Source organism: Oncorhynchus kisutch, linkage group LG21, assembly GCF_002021735.2.
Source record: "Oncorhynchus kisutch isolate 150728-3 linkage group LG21, Okis_V2, whole genome shotgun sequence".
NCBI classification, from domain to species: Eukaryota; Metazoa; Chordata; class Actinopteri; order Salmoniformes; family Salmonidae; genus Oncorhynchus; species Oncorhynchus kisutch.
Window position 1 is genome coordinate 21,829,788 of NC_034194.2, and position 13,483 is coordinate 21,843,270.

The 13,483-nt window shown below is 42.4% G+C and overlaps 1 long non-coding RNA gene across 1 annotated transcript; it reads left to right on the forward strand.

Annotated features, from left to right (window-relative positions):
* Positions 1–1,127: 1,127 nt before the first annotated feature.
* Positions 1,128–10,145, forward strand: LOC109866664 (uncharacterized). The gene is made up of 5 exons (XR_002251713.2): positions 1,128–1,236; positions 1,442–1,501; positions 1,590–1,642; positions 9,114–9,239; positions 9,356–10,145. It is a non-coding gene; the product is annotated as an uncharacterized LOC109866664 (long non-coding RNA).
* The last annotated feature ends 3,338 nt before the right edge of the window (positions 10,146–13,483 follow it).

Sequence of the window (13,483 nt, forward strand, 5' to 3'; positions counted from 1 at the left end):
TGTGAATATGGGCCCTGTGTGATTGTAGGCATGCCTTCACTAATCCCCATTCTCTCTGTGTATCCCCTCCTGGAGTTCCGACTGCAGCTGTGGACCCCTGCTACTTTGTCCCGGACCCATGCTAATCAAGCTCACCCAGGTAGTCACCGTGCTTCTACATTGCTTGCTCTTTGGGGTTTTAGGCTGAGTATCTGTAAAGCACTTTGTGACTGTTGATCAGGGCTGTCCTGATTAATGTGAGACAATAGTCATTAACAAGAACAGTGAGTGTTGTTGGAGTTGTTCAGACGTATTTTGTAAATGGGAATGTTTAACTGAGCTGGAGTGGACTACATTTCAATTTAAATGATTCTCTAGGATGTCTAACATCTATCATTATCCATGACTATCATCCACATGAAATCCAACACCACTTTTCAAATGAACACTCCTCAATCTATTGTACATGGAACAATGTTCTCTAAATTCATGATTAATATTCCCTTTTGTCAATAATCGCTTCAAAACATCGTTGCAACATGTTTGACTGACTTTATGGAGGTTAAGGGGCCCATCAGATTTCATATTATGTCAAAGTTATCAATTCGGAAGATGGTGCTGTTCAGAATGACATGTTCATGACTGTTGATGTTCACAGAACTCTCCAGAGAAATTAGCACCTGTCAACCTCAGATATGCATTAAGTAAAGTGGACTTGTAAAGTGAACAAACATGGATAAACAAACGTCACTGTCTGTCACCTGAAACATGTCTCTCGACCTGTGTGCACCTACGTTGTAAACTTTCATTCATAGGCTAGGTTGTAGCAACCTCATTATGGGTATAGGGAAAATGTTAGTATCATGTTGTAGCCTAAACCTATCGCTATAACATTGAACTGGGTGAATGGAATATGAATGACAGTCCTCCCTCATCCTAAATGGCATTGACCGCCACTGGTGCAAATCATACTTTACATGCTTATACACTTATTACATTATTTTACCTTCATATACGTAGGGCTAAAATAACAAGTGGAGTCAAACTTGCTTATACAGCTGTTGTTAAAAAAGTGGATAAAGATTTATTGACGTCCAGGAGGTCGCAGTATAACATTTGTATCCACACAAACCAGACAGTTTGAAGAAGTTGATCCGTCTGCGCATGCTCAAGGGGGGACGGTTAAATTCAAAACCAACAACAACTTTGATGGCTACTAGCTAACATATTACAATTGTTCGAGAACAAGTTGCTACGGTATGAATGTGGCAAATTATACATTTCTGTTATTATGTGAGCAACTTAACTAGCTAACGTTAAGTTAGTTCTTTACTTAAAAGTCGTAAGTTCCGACACATCCAGCACTACTTGCTCACGTTAAATACTTTCATTTTATCCAACCTTTCAAAATTGTCAGTGTTTTTTCATGTGTTTACTCCTGACATACACTTTTATTTAACAGTGGCAGAAAACATAAGTATTCATATGGATTCCATTGATGATGGGGCTCAACCAATCACAGGTAGGCCTAGATTCTCTGATATCTTAGGTATAATGCACTCTGTGACCAAGACGCCTTAAACTGTTTTGCCTTCCATTTGTGAATGTAGACATAGAAACCTTGTTGAATGCTCCCCTCCATGTTTCACACCAAAGAAATAAGGTAAGCTATGACTGAAAAATGGGATGGTTCTTTAAATTGGACATTCAGATGGCACAGCTACATTTATCCAATGTTTATATACAGTACCAGTCAAAAGTTTGGATACACCTACTCATTCAAGGGGTTTTCTTTATTTTTATTATGTTCTACATTGTAGAATAATAGTGAATACATAAAGTATGAAGCATCATATGGAATCATGTAGTAACTAAAAAAGTGTTAAACAAATCCAAATACATTTTATATGAGATTCTTCAAAGTAGCCACCCTTTGCCTTGATGACAACTTTGCACACTCTTGGCATTCTCTCAACCAGCTTCATGAGGAATGCTTTTCCAACAGTCTTGATGGAGTTCCCACATGCTGAGCACTTGTTGGCTGTAGCCACCCCACTCTGACCATTGTACTCGCCCCAGCTGTCACGTTCTGACCTTTATTTCCTTTGTTTTGTCATTATTTAGTATGGTCAGGGCGTGAGTTGGGTGGGCAGTCTATGTTTGTTTTTCTATGTTTTGGGGTATTTCTATGTTTCGGCCTAGTATGGTTCTCAATCAGAGGCAGGTGTCATTAGTTGTCTCTGATTGAGAATCATACTTAGGTAGCCTGGGTTTCACTGTGTTTGTGGGTGATTGTTCCTGTCTCTGTCTTTGCACCAGATAGGACTGTTTAGGTTTTCCATATTTATTGTTTTGTAGTGTTCATGTGTACATTTACATATTAAAAGAACCATGGACACTTACCACGCCGCTTATTGGTCCTCTGATCCTTTTCGCCTCTCCTCTTCGGAAGAAGAGGAGGAAATCCCTGACACCAGCAGAGCTGGTTCTTATTTTTTTTTTGAGTGTTAGTGACTGTGCTGCTGGCAAAATTGTATTATCTTTTCTGCCGACGTTTACTGATACCGGCCATATTCAACGGGTGATGAGTGTTTGTAAATTCATCAGTTATTCTGCGCTCTGGCACACTCAGACGAGAGTGCTCTGAAATCGGAGTAGATGGCCCGACTGAATTTACGAACGCACCCGAAATGTTTACTTGCATAGTGGAGTCTTTTGTTAAGACATGTAGCAAACTAGCTAAACAATGAACATCATAACTCATGACGTTACTACCCTGCATGAATCTGCAGGTAGCTAACAAATGTCTATCAACAATTGTTAAATTCCACTTAACTTGGTCCTCCAAAAAGTGGAGAGTAAAATGTATGCATTTTTACTATGCGATACATGAAAAAAAAAAAATGAAAAAAAAAGCTGCGTTAGATAGGATTACCAAAACATACTGACCAGCTCAAATAGTTAAATGTTATATGGCAAACCAATCCAAACTCATCTCTCGGCATGTCCAGCCCACTCATTATCTCAGCCAATCATTCCTAGCGGGAAGGTTGCTGTTTTTTTCTGTGGCTAAACCAACTAGGCTTGTAATTTTGCAATTGTATTCGTTCACATGTTTGAGAAGGCATTTCTGCCAAAAAACTATTGGCGTTCAAACGGCTCTCCTGTGAAATAGTGAATCGTGACAAACGCATAGTTTCCTGAAACGGGTCACATATTGGAGTTGGTCTTTTACCAAATAGGGCTGTCTTCTGTATACCACCCCTACCTTGTCACTACACAACTGATTGGCTCCAATGCATTAAGAAGGTAAGAAATTCCGCAAATTAACTTTTAACAAGGCACACGTGTTAATAAATGAAATGCATTCCAGGTGATTACCTCAAAGCTGGTTGAAAGAATGGAATGCCAAGCGTGTGCAAAGCTTTCATCAAGGCAAAGGATTGAAGAATATAAAATATATTTTGATTTGTTTAACACTTTTTTGGTTATTACATGATTCCATGTGTTATTTCATAGTTTTGATGTCTTCACTATTATTCTACAATTTAGAAAATAGTAAAAATAAGAGAAACCCTTGAATGAGTAGCTGTGTCCAAACTTTTGACTGGTACTGTAGGTACTTACAAATTCATTAATCATATGAATAGCCCCCCCAAAAAATGTACCATGCCAGTGCGCTACGTACTGTGTTAATCTATGTAGTAGTGGACTTAGCTATTAATGAGACACTAAAGTAATTTATGTTTCCCCTAATAGGAAAATGTAATGTTCAACCAGGATGATGATGGGGAGAAAATGATTATGTTCACAGGAGGGGAGACAGCATTTATGGATATGACTCACAGTCACACAATACTCATCGCCAATGATTCAGAATTATCTATTGTTCTGCCACATGAAAGCAATGTAAATATATCTAACTATGGCAACATGGATTTTACTTTTTTAATTAAGAAAAGTGAGACTGTGTGTTCCCAGGACTCAACAGAGAATTGTGCCTTCTTTAAAAACTCTTCCACCTCAGTCAGAGATATAGATCCAGAACAAAATCATGTGGCCCCAGGGGCAATCCAACTCCCAAATCTTCAACTACAATGGCATTCCACAGAGCTGTATCCCCTCCAGAAAAGACAGACAACAAATGTTTCCATGCTGCACTCAATGCGTGCAGGTCTAGAGTTGATAAAGAGAATCAGGTTCCAGCTTTGTCGACAACTGAGAACGTACAGTGGCCTCAGTTAGCCCTAAAAGGCAAGGTCCACAGTTCATGAATACATCTACGATGCAAACTGAACAGGATCAGTTGGATCTGACAAAAAGCCATTCAACTTTGATAGATGGCAAAGGAGTATTTCAGTGTCTACAAACTGTAAGGTCTGAAGAACACTGGCTTAGGGGAAGCCCTTTCAGCCCGGTATCTGTCTCTACTGATCCAAATGAAATGGAGTTGACCAGGTGCCCAACTTTTGCCATTGACTTCAAAGCCATTGGGATGATAGGCCCAAATCCCCTTCGGAACATTGAAAGCATTAGTGTGGTCTTCACATCAGATCCCAATTAAACCCAGATCTTCTCAGATGATGACCATGGTATGGAGATGACTGCAGCTCTCAATGTACCTCTCCAGGAGAATGTGTGTGCTCTGACCAAGAAAGGTGAATCATCACCCTGGATGTTTCCCAAGAAAAACAGAATCTCCTTTGAGCCAAATCAACAGACCTTTCATATCACCTCATGACCAAACTGGGATGACATAGAGATGACAAGATGTCAAACAGTTGCCTTTGATTTCAAAAGTGTAGGCCTAATCAAAATCCCCTTACTGGGGAATACAAACCACAGTTTATCCTGCATGAAATTCTCTCAGAGATGTGTTTGTTACAGAAGACTGTAATGGTATGGACATGACCGAGGCCCCCACTAGAAATATTGTGGCCAACAGCCATACAGTGACCAATGAGCCACTCCAGTGCTTGTTCCCCACAACAGAGATGTCCCTTCATTCTGATCGAAGTGCCAACATGGAGATGACTTTAGGACAGAGAAGTTGTAATGTATGGGAACCTGCATCCTCTGATCCAGATGACATGGAAATCACAAAAAGCCTAACTGTTGTAATTGATTCCAATTCTTGTGTGATGGAGAGGCCTTCTCTTAGCAAACCCAATACAGAGTTTGACCTGGGTTTATCCTTAGTGCCATCCTCTATGGAAACTGCCACGTTCTCAGACGATGCTCACAGTGTGGAGAGGGCTCTGCATCAGGGAAAAGTCAGAGGGTTCAGTGTTTCTGTAGCCATATTGGATCCTGATGACATGGAAATAACTAGAAGTCAAACTGTTGCCATCAACACCAAAAGCCTCAATGTGGTCAATCACATGCAAAATCCTACTTGGAAAAGTATCTCCTTCAATGTCAGCTTCCAACAGAGCCAGTCATCTATCAGAGGATGACTGGTATCGACATGACCAAATCTCTCACTGTGTCTATAGATCACAGAAATTGTCTGAACATGACAGATGAGACCACTGGCAGATTGTTCCCCATAACAAAACACCAAAAGGAGAGGTTTGAGGAGAGCCAGGATAGAGCAGAACTTAGTACCGATGACATGGAAATCACAAGGAGCCAAACTGGGGTCATTGACGCCAGATGTTTTGGTGTTGCAACGCCTTCACTCCGAGGTGGTAAAGGAAGATCTGCCAGCACGTTGGATTCAACTAAAACACTTCTCGGGGAAGATGGCAATGGTATGGACATGACTCAAGCTCTCACTGCACAGATATGGGAAAATGTTTGTCATTCTGCCAATGGGTATGAGACTTTGGCTAGGATGTCCACCATCTCAAAGACAAATTTCAATAGAGAAAAGGGCAATTATTTTGTTGGAGTGGGTCACAAAACCGATCAACATCAGTCTTTTGGATTCAGATTATATGGATATGCCAAGAAGTCAGACCGGTGTTATTGAGTCTGACAATCAAGATGGGGCTTCATGACCCTTTCAGTGCGAGGAAACATTTTATCCAGTGTGAGTGGGACCCTGCAGATGGTTCCTCCCTCAGAGAAGAGTGCACGTGGTGGGATAACATTTCATTTAGGTGCTGAAAGCATCTGCAGTAGTAAGGCACCTACAGTGGGGACAACAAGTATTTGATACACTGCCGATTTTGCAAGTTTTCCTACTTATAAAGCATGTAGAGGTCTGTCATTTTTATCATAGGTAGACTTCAACTGTGAGAGACGGAATCTAAAACAAAAATCCAGAAAATCACATTGTATGATTTTTAAGTAATTAATTTGCATTTTATTGCATGACATAAGTATTTGATACAACAGAAAAGCAGAACTTAATATTTGTTATAGAACCCTTTGTTTGCAATTACAGAGATCATACATTTCCTGTAGTTCTTGACCAGGTTTGCACACACTGCAGCAGGGATTTTGTCCCACTTCTCCATACAGACCTTCTCCAGATCCTTCAGGTTTCGGGGCTGTCACTGAGCAATACGGACTTTCAGCTCCCTCCAAAGAATTTCTATTGGGTTCAGGTCTGGAGACTGGCTGGGCCACTCCAGGACCTTGAGATGCTTCTTACGGAGCCTCTCCTTAGTTGCCCTGGCTGTGTGTTTTGGGTCGTTGTCATGCTGGAAGACCCAGCCACGACCCATCTTCAATGCTCTTACTGAGGGAAGGAGGTTGTTGGCCAAGATCTTGCGATACATGGCCCCATCCATCCTCCCCTCAATACGGTGCAGTCGTCCTGTCCCCTTTGCAGAAAAGCATCCCCAAAGAATGATGTTTCCACCTCCATGCTTCACGGTTAGGATGGTGTTCTTGGGGTTGTACTAATCCTTCTTCTTCCTCCAAACACGGCGAGTGGAGTTTAGACCAAAACGCTCTATTTTTGTCTAATCAGACCACATGACCTTCTCCCATTCCTCCTCTGGATCATCCAGATGGTCATTGGCAAACTTCAGACGGGCCTGGACATGCGCTGGCTTGAGCAGGGGGACCTTGTGTGCGCTGCAGGATTTTAATCCATGACGGCGTAGTGTGTTACTAATGGTTTTCTTTGAGACTGTGGTCCCAGTTCTCTTCAGGTCATTGACCAGGTCCTGCCGTGTAGTTCTGGGCTGATCCCTCACCTTCCTCATGATCATTGATGCCCTACGAGGTGAGATCTTGCATGGAGCCCCAGACCGAGGCTGATTGACCGTCATCTTGAACTTCTTCCATTTTCTAATAATTGCGTCAACAGTTGTTGCCTTCTCACCAAGCTGCTTGCCTATTGTCCTGTAGCCCATCCCAGCCTTGTGCAGGTCTACAATTTTATCCCTGATGTCCTTACACCCTCTCTGGTCTTGGCCATTGTGGAGAGGTTGTAGTTTGTTTGATTGAGTGTGTGGACAGGTATCTTTTATACAGGTAACAAGTTCAAACAGGTGCAGTTAATACAGGTAATGAGTGGAGAACAGGAGGGCTTCTTAAAGAAAAACTAACAGGTCTGTGAGAGACGGAATTCTTACTGGTTGGTAGGTGATCAAATACCTATGTCATGCAATAAAATGCAAATGAATTACTTAAAAATCATACAATGTGATTTTCTGGATTTTTGTTTTAGATTCCGACTCTCACAGTTGAAGTGTACCTATGATAAAAATGACAGACCTCTACATGCTTTGTAAGTAGGAAAACCTGCAAAATCGGCAGTGTATCAAATACTTGTTCTCCCCACTGTACATCTTCTGGCTATGATTAAATGGAACTGACAAGGAGCTAGACTGTTGCAATTGAATCCAAATGGATTAACGCAAATTGAACAACATGATGCACCCACCAATGATGTTGTGAAGAGCCCTTCATCCACCACAAAGGCAATTTCTTTGTTTCTACCGGAGGGTCAACTTGGAGAAATCCCCACTAACCTTAGAGAACAATTTAATGGATTGGCAGACATAAATGATCCTGATCTGAAAGACGAAGACCGCTCCTGTATTCCTAACAAACCAGAAAGATCATTGCCTCTTCAGTCTCAAAATATGATAATGTACCTCCAAAGAAGGCAAAGACCAGGCGAATTAGTTTGGCCGATCTCCAGTTGAAACTTAATCATATGAGCCGCATGATAAATGAATCCACTGAAGTGATGGGTAGCTGCACTGCACCTTCATCTCAGCTGGCGAGGACCTCCAACAAACACTGTGTAAAGACAGAATCCTGAACAGCTATAGATTACGGGTCTAAAACCATGGGATTAATGACTGAGAATCCAGCAAGTGTTGAATTGGCAGACCATATTATTCACAATATCAAACCTAATATGACTACTACTTTGAACTGGAAGAGTAAAAGCCTTCCATCACGACTGTCATTTGGTGGTTTCCTGCCCAAACTCCCGCAAAAGGGCCAAACCGTCAGAACTAAACCAGACGGAGTGCAATAGTGTGAGTGATTTTGGGAAACTTCTGAAGAATTGCTTGGGTGGCACTCATGAACTGAGGAGCAACAAACACCCTGATGGACAACATTGATAATGAAGTGCTTCCAGATATTAGCAGTGAAGCAGAATTATCAGAAACTTTGGACACATTCTCCACAGAGGGTCGATGACGAGGAAAATATTTTCCAAGGCAGATTACCCACTCGTCGTCGGATCCTTACGAGGCACCCAGACCTATGTCACCGATATATCTCTGACTCTTTCTTCTGTAAATGATGGGGATGAGAGCCTTGTCAGGTGTCTGGAGTAAATCCTTCGCGTCCGACTCGTTAAAGGAAGAAAAATAAATCTTCCAGTACAGGGTGAGTAATCGCTGTCTTGATATCTAAAAGCTCTTTTCGGTCATAAGAGACAGTGGCAGAAACATAATGTACAAAATAAGTTAGAAATAATGCGAAAAAACACTCACAATTGGTTAGGGGACTGTAAAACGGCAGCCATCTCCTCCGGCGCCATTATAGATGGATCACACACCATACTGTAGAAATACAACTCATAGAAAGAACATTTACCCTCATATCAGACCACCAGAGTATGTTGACTGAAATGGGACTGACCATTCTTGGACATTTTCTATATATAGATACATATAATAGATATCTGATTGAAAACATTTTCTTTATATCAGAGTTCGAATCCTGTTTTCCAATCTCAAGACATTTACCAAGTTTGAGATGACCGTAGTTGTTACCTCCACCTACCCCATCTGTCTCCTTCATGTGCAGAACTTCCAAAAGCACATTGGAAACACAACGTAAGACTTAAGGTTTATCTTCTCACGCACACTTCTGTTTCTAGGCAATTGATTGTACTTTGTTGCATCAGGGCACCTTAAACAACTGTAACACTCTTTTCATTGTTTCTATACAGGAAAGACCAGGTGGAGGACATTGTATCATCAGTAACACCAGCCAAGAACTACTTGATCAAGATTGTCAAGAGGATCCATAAATGTCTGCTGTGAGACCAGCTCCAGTAAATAATAGTGCTATATTCCATGTAGTGAATGAAAAAATGTACACTGAACAAAAATAGAAATGCAACAATTTCAAAGATTTTACTGAGTTACAGTTCATATAAGGAAATCAGTCAACTGAAATAAATTCATTAGGCCCTAATCTATGGATTTCACATGACTCGGCAGGGGTGCAGCCTTGGGTGGGCCGGGGATGGCATAGGCCCACCCACTGGGCAGCCAGGCCCAGCCAATCAGAATGAGTTTCACCCCACAAAAGGGATTTTTACAAACAGAAATACTCCTCAGCATCTCAGCCCCACCCACCCCTTCACAGGCAATATGCCACACCTGGCAGGTGGATGGATTGTCTTAACAAAGGAGAAATGCTCAATAATAGGGATGTAAACAACTTTGTGCACAAAATTTGAGAGAAATAAGCTTTTTGTGCGTATGGAAAATGTCTGGGATCTTTTTATTTCAGCTCACGAAACACCCCATTATGCATTCTATGCGATAGTTTTAAATGTTGTCTACTGTACATTTGAATAATTATTGTATCATTTTTAAGGGAGGAATAGTTATCTTGTATTGTAAAAGTTTGCATTTGCATATCACCTTTGATGTATTGCCTCAAGAAACAACTTAAAAAAGCTTGAACAACACAAATTGTCTTAATTGACAATCGTTATTAAAATGTTAATACATCTTTTACCCATGTTTTCTCCTCTGTAGGATAACAGTTCTGTCTGTAAACTTGGCTCTTCATTACCCTTTCTGTGAGCAAATGGGGGAAACAGATCATGTTATATTGTTTTGACAATCATACCGACATGATTTCATAGTATGGAAAGTCAACAGGATCATTACATTGACATACTGGTATGCTCATATGGCTTCATCTCAACAAGTCTAAAGTGGTCTCCTCTTCATCGTCTCTGATTTGTAATGAGTAGGACTAGCAACAGCATAGGCTATAATAGTGCGCCCTGCCCACTGCATTTTGCTTGTTTCCATATACGCTGTGTTTTTCCAGATCAGTGCAGAGAAAGATTCTAAATGGTGCAGATCAAGGGGATGAAACACGGTGAGGAAGTTGATTTCGAGATGCAACCCAGCCTTTGAGGTACAAAAGAACTCAACACTTTCAAATCCTAGCCCAAAGGAAATTGGAGGCGAGCTCTCCCATCCACATTGATGGGGCTGCAGTGGAGCAGGTTGAGAGCTTCAAGGTCCTCTGTGTCAAAATCACTAAAGACTTAAAATAGTCCAAACACACGCAGTCTTGTAGAAGGCGTGATAGCGCCTCTTCCTCATGAGGAGTTTGGCATGGGCCTTCAAATCCTTAAAAGGTTCTACAGCTCTACAATTGAGAGCATCTTGACTGGCTGCATCACTGCCTGGTATGGTAATAGCAGCTTCCTCGACCGCATGGCGCTACAGAGGGTGGTGCGGACAGCCCAGTACATCACTGGGGCCAAGCTCCCTGCCATCCAGGACATCTACACTACATGACCAGAAGTATGTGGACACCTGCTCATCGAACATCTCATTCCAAAATCATGAGCATTAATATCGAGTTGGTCCCCCCTTTGCTGCTAAACAGCCTTGACTCTTTTGGAAAGGCTTTCCACTAGATGTTGGAACATTTCTGCAGGGACTTGACCATTAGTAGGTCGGGCACTGATGTTGGGCGATTAAGCCTGGCTCGCAGTCGGTGTTCCAATTCAAATCAAATCAAAATCGAATCAAATTTATTTATATAGCCCTTCGTACATCAGCTGATATCTCAAAGTGCTGTACAGAAATCCAGCCTAAAACCCCAAACAGCAAGCAATGCAGGTGTAGAAGCACGGTGGCTAGGAAAAACTCCCTAGAAAGGCCAAAACCTAGGAAGAAACCTAGAGAGGAACCAGGCTATGTAGGGTGGCCAGTCCTCTTCTGGCTGTGCCGGGTGGAGATTATAACAGAACATGGCCAAGATGTTCAAATGTTCATAAATGACCAGCATGGTCGTATAATAATAAGGCAGAACAGTTGAAACTGGAGCAGCAGCACGGTCAGATGGACTGGGGACAGCAAGGAGTCATCATGTCAGGTAGTCCTGGGGCATGGTCCTAGGGCTCAGTTCCTCCGAGAGAGAGAAAGAAAGAGAGAATTAGAGAGAGCATATGTGGGGTGGCCAGTCCTCTTCTGGCTGTGCCGGGTGGAGATTTTAACAGAACATGGCCAAGATGTTCAAATGTTCATAAATGACCAGCATGGTCGAATAATAATAAGGCAGAACAGTTGAAACTGGAGCAGCAGCACGGCCAGGTGGACTGGGGACAGCAAGGAGTCATCATGTCAGGTAGTCCTGGGGCATGGTCCTAGGGCTCAGGTCCTCCGAGAGAGAGAAAGAAAGAGAGAAGGAGAGAATTAGAGAACGCACACTTAGATTCACACAGGACACCGAATAGGACAGGAGAAGTACTCCAGATATAACAAACTGACCCTAGCCCCCCGACACATAAACTACTGCAGCATAAATACTGGAGGCTGAGACAGGAGGGGTCAGGAGACACTGTGGCCCCATCCGAGGACACCCCCGGACAGGGCCAAACAGGAAGGATATATTCATCGCAAAGGTATTTCGATGGAGTTGAGGTCAGGACTCTGCAGGCCAGTCAAGTTCTTCCACACCAATCTCGACAAACCATTTCTGTATGGATCTCACTTGTCATGCTGAAACAGGAAAGGGCCTTCCCCAAACTGTTGTCACAAAGTTGGAAGCACAGAATCGTCTAGAATGCTTTGGGGCGGCAGGGTAGCCTAGTGGTTAGAGTGTTGGACTAGTAACCGAAAGGTTTCATGTTCAAATCCCAGAGCTGACAAAGTACAAATCTGTCGCTCTGCCCCTGAACAGGCAGTTATACTGTTCCTAGGTCGTCATTGAAAATAAGAATTTGTTCTTAACTGACTTGCTGAGTTAAATAAAGGTATAAAACATTTTTTTTAAAGTAATTGCATGCTGTAGCATTAAGATTTCCCTTCACTGTAACTAAGGGGCCTAGCCTGAACCATTATTCCTCCTCCACCAAACTTTACAGTTGGCACTATGCATTGGGGCAGGTAGCGTTCTCCTGGCATCCGCCAAACCCAGATTTGTCCGTCAGACTGCCAGATGGTGGAGCTTGATTCATCACTCCAATGGCAGCTAGTTTTACACCACTCTAGCCGACGCTTGGCATTGCGCATGGTGCTCTTATGCTTGTGTGCAGCTGCTTGGTCATGGAAACCCATTTCATGAAGCTCCCGACAAACAGTTATTGTGCTTACATTGCTTCCAGAGGCAGTTTGGAACTCGGTATATGAGTGTTGCAACAATGGACAGATGTTTTTTTACACGCTTCAGCACTCGGTAGTCCCATCCGTGAGCTTGTGTGGCCTACCACTTCGTGGCTGAGCCGTTGTTGCTTCTACTAGATGTCTCCACTTCACAATAACAGCACTTACAGTTGACGGGGGCAGCTCTAGCAGGGCAGAAATGTGACATACTGACTTGTTGGAAAGGTGACATCCTATGACGGTGCCAAGTTGAAAGTCACTGAGCTCTTCAGTAAGGCAATTCTGCCAATGTTTGTCTATGGAGATTGTATGGCTGTGTGCTCAATTTTATATACCTGTCAGCAATGGGTGTGGCTGAAATAGCAGAATCCACACATTTGAAGGGGTGTCCACATACCTTTGTGTATAGTGTATATCAGGCAGGGTGGAAGAAAGGCCCGGAAAATCGTTAAAGCCATAGACTATTCTCTCTGCTTCCGCACGGCAAGCGGTACCGCTGCATCAAGTCTGACACCAACAGGCTTTTGAATAGCTTCTAACCCCAAACAATACCACTGCTTAATAGCTAACAAAATAGCTACACGGACTATTTGAGTTAACCTTGTATCTTTATTTTTGCACTGTCTCTATGCACACTCACAGGGTCCTACACACTCACACTCCATCTTCTCATTCACACATAATATGCACATACATTTATACTGACTCTACATACA